The sequence below is a fragment of the Ursus maritimus genome, unplaced genomic scaffold (genome assembly GCF_017311325.1).
Source record: "Ursus maritimus isolate PB19 unplaced genomic scaffold, ASM1731132v1 scaffold_7, whole genome shotgun sequence".
NCBI classification, from domain to species: domain Eukaryota; kingdom Metazoa; phylum Chordata; class Mammalia; order Carnivora; family Ursidae; genus Ursus; species Ursus maritimus.
Genome location: NW_024426885.1, coordinates 13,303,908 through 13,313,781, shown reverse-complemented (window position 1 = coordinate 13,313,781; position 9,874 = coordinate 13,303,908). Strand labels below are relative to the sequence as shown.

General features: G+C 51.0%; 1 long non-coding RNA gene across 1 annotated transcript; it reads left to right on the top strand.

Annotated features, from left to right (window-relative positions):
* Nucleotides 1-3,016: 3,016 nt before the first annotated feature.
* Nucleotides 3,017-9,604, top strand: LOC103657585. The gene is made up of 3 exons (XR_566905.1): nucleotides 3,017-3,148; nucleotides 4,447-4,564; nucleotides 9,012-9,604. It is a non-coding gene; the product is annotated as an uncharacterized LOC103657585 (long non-coding RNA).
* The last annotated feature ends 270 nt before the right edge of the window (nucleotides 9,605-9,874 follow it).

Genomic DNA, 9,874 nt, shown 5'->3' with positions numbered 1-9,874 from the left:
ACCTCACTAAAGGTCATACAGCAAGTGGGAAGCCCAGCCTGGACGAGCCCTCTAGAGGGTGCCTACGGGGCTGTTGCCTTGTGCATGGAGAACCTTCTCTTGAAACCCTTCCACCCTTCCACCCTAGGGCAAGAGACCTTTTAGACAGAAGGAAGGTGGCCACACAGGCTGAGCCTCGGGGACCCTGCACCCAGATCTGATGGGGGGTGGGCAGCCGGCACTTCCCTCAGGCTCCCAGAAACACTGCTGTCTCCCTTCCCCTCTGTGCCCCCACACCCCCTTTGCTGAGGCATGGCGGCACTGCCGTGGCCCACCATGGGGCTGGGACCGCTTGGAGACAAGAGGCTAGCTCCGAGTCTGGGTCCCATTCACAGGCAGCCCCCCCCGGATTTGAGTTTCTGGAGCCTTGTGGGGTAAAGGCCACACTTTGCAGCCCACGGAAGCCAAGAGAGGCCTCAGTTATCTGCCTCAGCATACCCATTCCTGGAGGAGGATTAGAACACTCCCGCCCAAATGGGACTCCATGATGGATGTGGAGAAGCAACCAAATGTCTCTCATTAATCACCAGTTCCATCTGGCTCCCCGCCTGATGGTTTTCAGCTGACTTGAAAAAGACCCAATTAGATGAAAACATTTTGACAATTTATCTTGTGGCATGAACAGGTCCAGATTGAGGCTATGATTTCATCATCGGGGAGGGAGGAAGGGATCGGGATGTGGGTCACGCACAGAGCTTGGGGAGACGTGGGGGTCTCCCTCAGGAGCCTTTCTGTGAAACCAGACTGCAGCCTGCCTCCCGCTGGCCAATGACCCTGTCAGTCCCAGGGCTGGACGAAGAGTAGCCTTTGCTTCGGTGCAAAAGGCCTGAGAAGAAGGACAACCAGAGAGGACCAAATAGTCGAGCAGCGTGGCATGCGGGTGTTGAATGGGAACCAGAATTAGAAGTCAGGATGTGACAAAAGCCAGGCCTGTTTCAGCTCTCACACGAGCAAGGTGCCTGGGGAGCTCGTGACTCAGATTTCCTGGTGGTGTTGGCCTCTGTGAGACAGGCCCAGCAGCTCCCGAGAGATTCCCACACTCTCCTTGCAGGGCTGGGAACACGCCAGGGTCTCCGGTATGGCCCATCCATGGTGGGCAGCTGTTTCCATGAGATCACAGCTCTTAATTCTTAAAAACCATGTTTCTAGCCACCGCCTTGAAGGTCCTTGTGAGGACCTCACCAGGAGAGCCCCCAGCAGACAGACCACCACCGCCACCTAGGATTCGCTCACCCCCCTCTCTCCTCTGCATCTGGAAGATGCCTTAGGACTAAAAAACCAAACTAGGGTGTCTCTCCCACCAAATTCACTTCCGCAGCCCGCAGGCCAACAGGGGGTTGGCACACGGCGGGGAGGGATTTGCCTCTCTGCGCAGGACTTCTACTGTGGGCAGTCTGCCAGGCCAGGGGGGGCCTCAGTGGGCCAGCCTGCCGCTCTCCCTTCTGGTTGCCTGAGCTCAGGCTCCGGGACGAGAGGGCCTGCCCACTGCCTCAGCGGGAAGGGAGACGGGCTTCTCCCCAGCAGCTGCTTGGCCCACTCTGCACGCACATCTCCCCACCGCAGAAACACCGGGCAGAGAGACGCTCCAGCCCTTCGTGTGTACGGGTCGGGTTGGACTCCTCTTGCACAGCTTGTGTTGTTGCACGCAGGCACGGACGCGGGCACACCCCCTGTATTTCACACATCCTCTTACCACACTTTACCCACTTCCTCATGCTCTTGCTCAGATTTCCTCCGCTACCCTGTTGACGGGCATGCTCGCTCCCCCACCTACGCCCACCATATCTACAAACATCGCCCTCCTCCTCCTACCTCACACACACGCACATGCACGCACACGCACGCACACAGAATAGCAGGTCATCCAGCGACTCCATCTCAGATGCCTCTCAATTCCTATGCACGCACACGCTCCCGTTTGCACATGCATGCACATACACACACGTGTACCGCACATACACACACGTGTATCGAACATACATGTACCTTCATTCAGACACACGGCTGGCTGGGGCCAAGCCTGGCAGGTGACGAGGCACAGCTGGTGTCCCAGAGAGAGCCCGTGCGCGCAGAGCAGGATACTAGAAGTCACTCTTATTGGCCTTTCTTCCTGCGGCTCTCAGCAATGCTTTTTTCCCTCCATTTCCATTTTGTTCTTTCGGATCTTGTTTCTTCCCTGTGTCTCTCTGGCTGGAGTCTGTCCTCGTCCCTGGGATTCAGTTCTTCTTGGGGCTTTTATGCCTGTCCTCAGCCCAGCTCTGAGCTTGAGGGTCTTTCTCCCCAGAGCCCCCCCTTCGGGAACCCGAGTATATGCTGGCACCCAGGAAGATTCCCATCCAGCATGTTGGCAGGAGGGTATGACCTATCGCCAAGGGCAGATGGGTCTGGTTCCTGGTTTGGGTGGAACAAGCCTCCTTCTTGGACAAATGGTGATGATCTTTGAGGAACTCTGCCTTACGTGATCAGCAAGAAGTCTTCCGGAGCTCCTGGTCTACCAGCCTTACTTAGGTGTGGTGGAGATGTTATCCATGCCCACCTAGACCATACCAGCTGTGCCGCTGCTCTATCCGATTTGGCTAATGCATGACTTAGAACCTCCTCCCCCTCCCCGTTTTTGCAAATAACAGAAACCCAACTCAAACAGGCTCGAGCAAAAATAAATCAATTGACTTAGGTAATTGAGAGGAGGAGGAAGAGCACTGCTGGGACCTAGGAGAGCTGTCAGACGACCTCTTCCCCTCCCCACGGACATTTCTGTGTTGGCCTTGTGCTCTCAGATACCACCACGGTGGCCAGCAACCCTAGAGACAAATCCACGGGATTTATTATCCTAGAAAGAAAAGCTATTAAGCCTCTCCTAGTTTGGAAAAGAGGGAGGCGATCTCTGATTGGCTCATTTTGAGTCACGTGTCATCCTCAGGCGCTATCATTGTTTCTGTGTGAGTTTCTACTGTGACGCATCGACCCTGGGCACGAGCCCACTTCCCTGGCCAGATTTCCTTACTGAGATCCTGGAAGGAGGAACAGTGGGGAAAGAAACCGTGGATGTTTATTACGAATGGCCTCTGATGCCCCCAACCCTCCCACCTAGGACGTGGGTGGAACAACTGTAAGTAGTTGGAGATCTTTTCTTGTAGCCTCATAGTCTCAATTTGCAAGCTCCTTGGCAAGTTTCTGTGCGAGGCCCCATCCTTAGGGTTGCTAAAAGAGGCATCCCTCTATCCCCCTACTCCCAAGGGAATGTTCTCAGGATACAGCCAAGAAGGAGCTAAATGGAGCCCGGTGGACAAAACTTAGCTGGAGGCCAACCTCAGCCCCTGTATACGCACTCCCTGAAACGCCAGTGCTCAATTGGGGTTTTTGCCCACTGTGTCATGAGCTGGGCTTGTCAAGTACCATGTCTTAACTAGTTGGGTCAGGGGTCAGCTGGGCACAGAACTCCCCTATTCTCCTTTTTTGGACCTCTGTGCACACTCATTGGTGAAGGCTCCCCATGGAGACTGGCACTTCTGTGTTGGTGAAGTTGTAAAGTGGTCCACATTAAACCCACCTTAGAACCATGAACCTCTCTAGCCCCCAGGATCCTGATGGGTGGCCTTCCTGTAGAGTCAGTTCATGCAGGAAAAGTGTTACAAATATTTGGACATGGGATAGTGCACCATTTCACCCACTTTCCCCAAAGGATTTTTGATGGCATTTCTGGGTGAATTGGCTTGGGCAGACTACTGACTAATTGGACTGGTAACAATAATACAGATGGTGATGATGATGATATGTTGTAATGATGCGTGGTCATAATACCAGTAAATTCTGCCACTTTCAAACACTTACTATGTGCCTGCTACTGCACTTATCCCTTCTTATACAATGGCGTTAAAAACTGAAACACTAGTCCTGTGAGGTTCCCAATTTCACAGACAAGGGATCCAAGGATCAGAGAGGTTGAGGAACTCCTTGGAGTTCACACAGCTGGTCCAAAATTTGAATCCAGATTTGTGTGATTCCCAAGCCTCTGTTTTTGACTCCTGTACCACACCTGTACTTCAAAGTGTCAAAAACTGGAAACCACCTAAGGGTCCATCAATACAGGAGTGATGCTATCCAAACCATGAAATATTAAGTAGCTCCTTAAAAACGATGTATGTCTGCATGTCCTGATACGGAATGATTTTGAAGACAGTGGGCAAGGGAGAAAAAGCAGGTTGAGTAAGATAAGTAGAGAATAGTTTCATTTAAGCGGGCTCCAATCACACAAGAGGCCTGTTGAGCTTTGTGTTCATGCTGCTGGAGAGAAATAGACAAGGAACACACCCCACCTGGGGAGTGAGCATTGCTCTGGGGAGGGAAGTGAGTTCGGGTGAGGGCCAAGGGTTCTTCGGCTTGATCTGCATTTCTGGGACTTTTTAGATGAACTTGGCTTCCTGCATTCCCTGCATCATTCGAGAGGAAACTTGCATCCTGGCTGGAACCTTGTCTGCGTTGACCTTCCTTGCTCTGCCATTACGAGCTGTGTGACCCCAGGCAAGTAAGTCACTTATCTCTGTTTCTACCTCTGCAACATGAGAATAATGGCCAGAATCACCACCATCAAAACAATAACTACTACGATAATAGTAATACATATACATATCTCATAGGATTAACACAGGGCTTCCCAATCGAAGCACCGCTGACATTTTATGCTAGATGATTCTTTGTTTTGAGGGGCTGTCCTGCCCATTGTTGGACGTTTAACAACATCTCTGGCCTCTACCCGCTAGATGTTAATAGCACCCCCTCATCATAAAAATGTCCCCCGGGGGGGCTAAATCACCGCAGTTGAGAACCACTGGATTAATAGGATGGTAAGACCAGTTAATCCATGTAAAGTGCCAGGACAGTGCCTGGCACAGAGTAAGGTCTGGATAATTGGAAGCTTCTGTTAATTCAAGGGAGGGAGAAGATACATGGGGTGACTTTCTCATCCAGCCCAACATGGGTGTAGGGGAAGAATTCTGGGCTGGAAGTCAAGGTGCCTGGGGTCTGCTTCCGCCCCTGGCCCTCAGTGTTGGGGAACTTCAGGTTCACCTCTTGGGGCCTCAGTTTCCTTACGTGTGATAAATCCAGGTCCCCAGGAAGCCCTCTTCCGTCTCTCAGGGCAGGAGGCAGCTGGAGATCCGGCCCCTACCCACTTCCCTCCATGGCAGCCTGGGCTGCTGGCTTGGCTGTCTGGGAATCCTGCTCAGACGTGGCCCCCTCCCTCCCTCCACAACTGGGGAGCAGATGCTGTGCATGAGGCTGTTGCCTAGACACAGGTGGTACCACCTGCCACAAGTTCCTTGATTCTTGATCGTCTTACAATCACTTTTGGCCCCACAACAATTTGCTGGGTGAAGGGAGAGAAGGGCCCGGAGGGAAGGGAGGGAGAAAAGGAGGGAGTGGGGGGCGGTTCAGGGTTAAGAGTGGCCTTTGAAGTTTGCGACCGTCTTATATAAAACATCCTCAGTCATTCTCCATTTGGATGATGTCAGGAGAGCACATTACCATCCCGAGATCAAATGCAACAGCAAGAATCACTTGTTGCTCACCAGGCTACAGTCATATATCAAGTATTCCAGGCACATGCAATTCGTAACTTTCCCCGAAACAGATTGATATTTTCCTCTTCCACTTTCTGGGAAGAAGACATCTGACTTTGCTTTGAGCGCAGTTTGGGAGGCGGTGGGGAAATTAAACCAGTGCCCATTGTCTTTGCACGATGCTGGTCATGCAGCTGACAGCGTGATTCTATTTCTTCTCTCCTTTGGGTTCCCTCGGCGATAGGCGGTTTGCTATCAGAGCCATGCAGGGGACGAGAAATCCAAATTATTTGCTTAGGCTCTCTAGAATTTGACCCAAGTGATAAATAGAGCAGGAAGAGTTGTTTATTATTTTTTTTTGAAAAAAATCTCCTTCTTGTATGTTCTTGTCTCTTCCTTTTCCTTTTCGGTTATTTGGAACTTGTATCTTCCTAGTGTAGGGGTATGGGTGTAATTAACTCCTCCCTGAAGAAACAGGAAAACTGGGGGGATGGGGTTTTCATTTTTCTTGGCGTGGCCCCCCTGAGAACGGCAGAGTGTCAGAACCGGAAGACCCCTTACGAATCAGCAGGGTCAACCCTTCTATTTTATAGATGAGGAAGTTGAAGCCAGAGAGGGAAAATGATCAGCCAAGGTCACACAGCCTTGACTTTGAGCAGTTTGCTTACCCTGTCTGGGTGCCTCTTGTCTTTATTTGCAAACAGGGCTGGCTCTTGCAGCTTCTGTCACAGAGGCGAGTGTCGGAAAGCCACGAGAGAGTGGAAGGCCTTCCAGCGATCCTGATGTGTTGCGGGAAAGCACGGTGCTCACGCTCCGGGTTAGGAATGGAAAGGAGCCGAAACGATGAGCTGGAATCGAACTGAATTTACCTACTTTTCTGCTTTCTGGCTCTCTTCGTTGTTCTACAAATCTGTGATAACTGCCCAGGGTCTGAACTTGAAGCAAGTGCAGGCAGATTTCTGCGAGTCCTTTGTGAGCTGGGGTCACCGTGTGTCCAGTGGCAGGAGGCGGGCGGGAGATTCAGGGGGCAGACTGTGGTCCCTGAATGCAGCGTGAGCAAGAGCCCAGGCCAGCGCTGACCTCGCGGCGACAGCTTCCGGCATCGGTGTCCGCAGCGTCTCCCTATGGAGAGGGAGGGATCATTACTATCAGTCCCCCTGGGCCCTGCAGTCACATGTGGGGATAATATCCATCGCGGCTCTTGAGGTCAGCCTTGCACACAGCAGGCAGCGGAGCTCGGGGGTTTGCATGGGCTTGGCAGCCAATTGCTTGGGTTTAAACCCCAGCACGACCTGTTAGTAGCTGTGTTAACCTGGCTGAGCTATTCAGCCTCTCTGAGCCTTGGCATTCAGCCTTTAAATGGTTTTTAGAAATTATGATTTAATGCCCATATAAAAGAAGACCTGAGACATGCAAGTCAGGGATGAATCCCTGGGAACTCACTGCCCAATCTAAGAAGTACGCCGTTCCCTGTATCTTTGTATCATCGGTGGTCCTCTTTCCTTCAGTCCCCGCCTCCAACACAGATATAACCAGGATCCTGAAACATGTCTACAGTTCCAGTCCTTAGAAACAAAAACAACTCTTTCGTTATTTACATATGCATCCCTAAATAATGTATGGCTTATTTTTGCTTGTGGGTTTTTTTTTTTTTTTGAGTTTTAGGAATGTTGTATCATAGGAGGTCTATGTGACTTGCTTTTTTTCCTGCTTAACGTTACATTTCTAAGATTCATCCTTGTGATTGTGTGCGGTCGTGTTTCATCCGTTTTCTCTGCTGACACTATCCCATCATCTGAATATACCGCAATTTATATTTATCCAGTCTCCTTCTGATGGGCATTTGAGTTTTATCCAGTTTTCTTCCCATAACTATTAATAGTGCTTCTATGGACATTTCGGTGCGTGTCTTCTCCTGCACACGCGTGTGAGCTTCTAGAGGACAGACCTTAGAAGTGGAATTGCTGGGTCTTAGGGAATAGAGAGACTGAACTTTACGGGATAGCGTCAAATTATTTTTCAGAATGCTTGTACCCAAATCATTTGTAATGTAGAGGCCAATCTCATGGGGCTGCTGCCAGAATCAAATGCACACAAAACACCCGAACATTTAGCACAGCGCCTGTACATGGACAGGAGATGTTCGGGACGCAGGACCGAGGACTGGCTGGCTCCGTTCTCCAGGCGAGTTTGGGAGAGAACTTAACCATCGTGGGTAGTACACCAGCCTTCTAGCAATCTGAACGCTTCACCGGAGCGTGCCCTGTGACTCTCACCCCAGGGCTCAGAAACCACTGTGGGTTTTTTCTGTCCACACGGAGTCTTCGTGGTGGGTACTACTGCCCGCTGCTTATCCCACGGGGCTCGCTCTCACACTGCGCCTCAGTGAGAACAGCCCCTGAAGGTAACTTCCAGTAGACCAGAGCTTCTCAAATTTTAATGGGGCTCTTGCAAAAATGTAGATCGAGAGTCAGCGGGTGTAGGCAGCTTGGAGATGTCTGTATTTCTAGCTCCTACCAAGGCAGGTTCTCACTGCTGGTCATGGGCAGCGGTGGGGAGGAGTGACAGCCAAGCCGAGCCCTTCTGGAAGGCTCGGGTCAGCCAGGCTATGATACGGTGAGACGTGGCCTGGCAAGGAGCAAGGCCTTGCAAAGGAGCAGCCTGTGAGTGGGTAACACCCGTTACGTTACGTAGAGTCCGCTGTTCCTCCAGGAATTCTTTCAGTGACTTTATAAAGAGTTGCTCCGAGTGCTATTAGGGGGTCATCTGAACTGGGTGGCCCCAACTGCCTAGTGTGGTGCCGACCAGGATGTTCCAAAGAAAAATGGAGGGAAGCAGCTTCCCATTGCTGGTCAGGACTCTGGTGTTGGGTGAGACTCCCATTTTTCTCATCCATTTTATCTTGGACCCCAGGAAGGCACGGACTCGACTCAGCTTCAACTCCCGTGTCCTGCGCACGAGTTCCAAAGCTGACCAGCGGGGAGCGGGCCCCGGGATTGCACAAACATACGGCTAGGAGCGCACCTTTTGCTCTTACCCCCAAGCCGCCCCCCTTCCCCGTCTCCAGGTAGAATAATCACTTTGCTTGTCAAAGCCAAGAACTTCTTGGAATATTCCAAGCACAGGGCCCGTCTTCAGAGCGTACACGGGACCAAACTCTTGTTCTACTGTGAGCTCAGGATGTTGGGCTTTAGGAGATTTAATTCTTCTCATTTTTTTTTTTTAAGTGGTGGCTGATGCTTTTCCCTCATCTCCACCTTTGCCGTTGACAGCCAGACACCCAGGACAGTGTGCAAACCCAGTTATCCGCGGCTTGTCGCCAAAGATATTTATCACTTTTTAGCACTCCACGTGACTCCTGAATGAGACACTCAAATGCACCTAAATGGGGCGCTTTCTTCTTCTTGTTTGAAGTGAGAATCTCCAAGCAACATCTGACGTCAGGATAATGATGACTCAGATTTTCCGACACTGAAGCCCAGATCCACATGTCCAAACATCTAAGATGATGCTCCGTGATATGGGAGTCCAATTCCGCATCAGACTCCAACAGGATGCTCACCCCGTGGCATCACCGAAATCCTTGGGTGACGCCGCGGTTCTCGTAAGTGCCAGCAAGGAGTGGAAGGGACTCTAAACCTGCCTGGAAGAGCTCAGCTCTACCCCAGCAATGCCTGTCCTCACCAGGCACTCTCCTCGCCCCTCTGCATTGCAGTCTGGCCATTTGAAAAATAATCTGCAATTCCCAAACATTTTGTAAAACAAAGAACCCTTTGGTCAAACAAAATCTTAGACGAAGCAAGTGTAGGAGTCCCAGATTTCCACTTGCTCTTCTCCTTCCCAAACAATGAAGCCCCTAAGGTCACTTTAGGAACCACGAGGGTTCTACGGAACAGCATTTGAAAACCACGGAACTAGTTAAGCACCCAAGTCCTTTTACCGTTGATGGTCGACAAACCTTGCTCTTGGACTTCTAACCTCCAGAGCAATGAGAAAATAAATTTCTGTTGTTGAAGCCACAACAGTGGCTTTGTGGTCCTTTGTGAAGTCAGCCCTATGAACTAATATATTGAAGGTGGGGGAACAGCTTCCCATACTGGTCACCATTTTAAGGAGTTCTGTTTATCCCACTCTACAAGGCCTAGGGAACGTTGTGTATCTCCTTTCAGAGGGTCTGAGCCCATGTTCTTTACAGGGGAGATGAACCTGCTTCCGCAAGGACTACATCCCGGCCTTTGAGAGGCTAAGCAGCGTGTTCCTGAGTTTTGCCGTGTCTG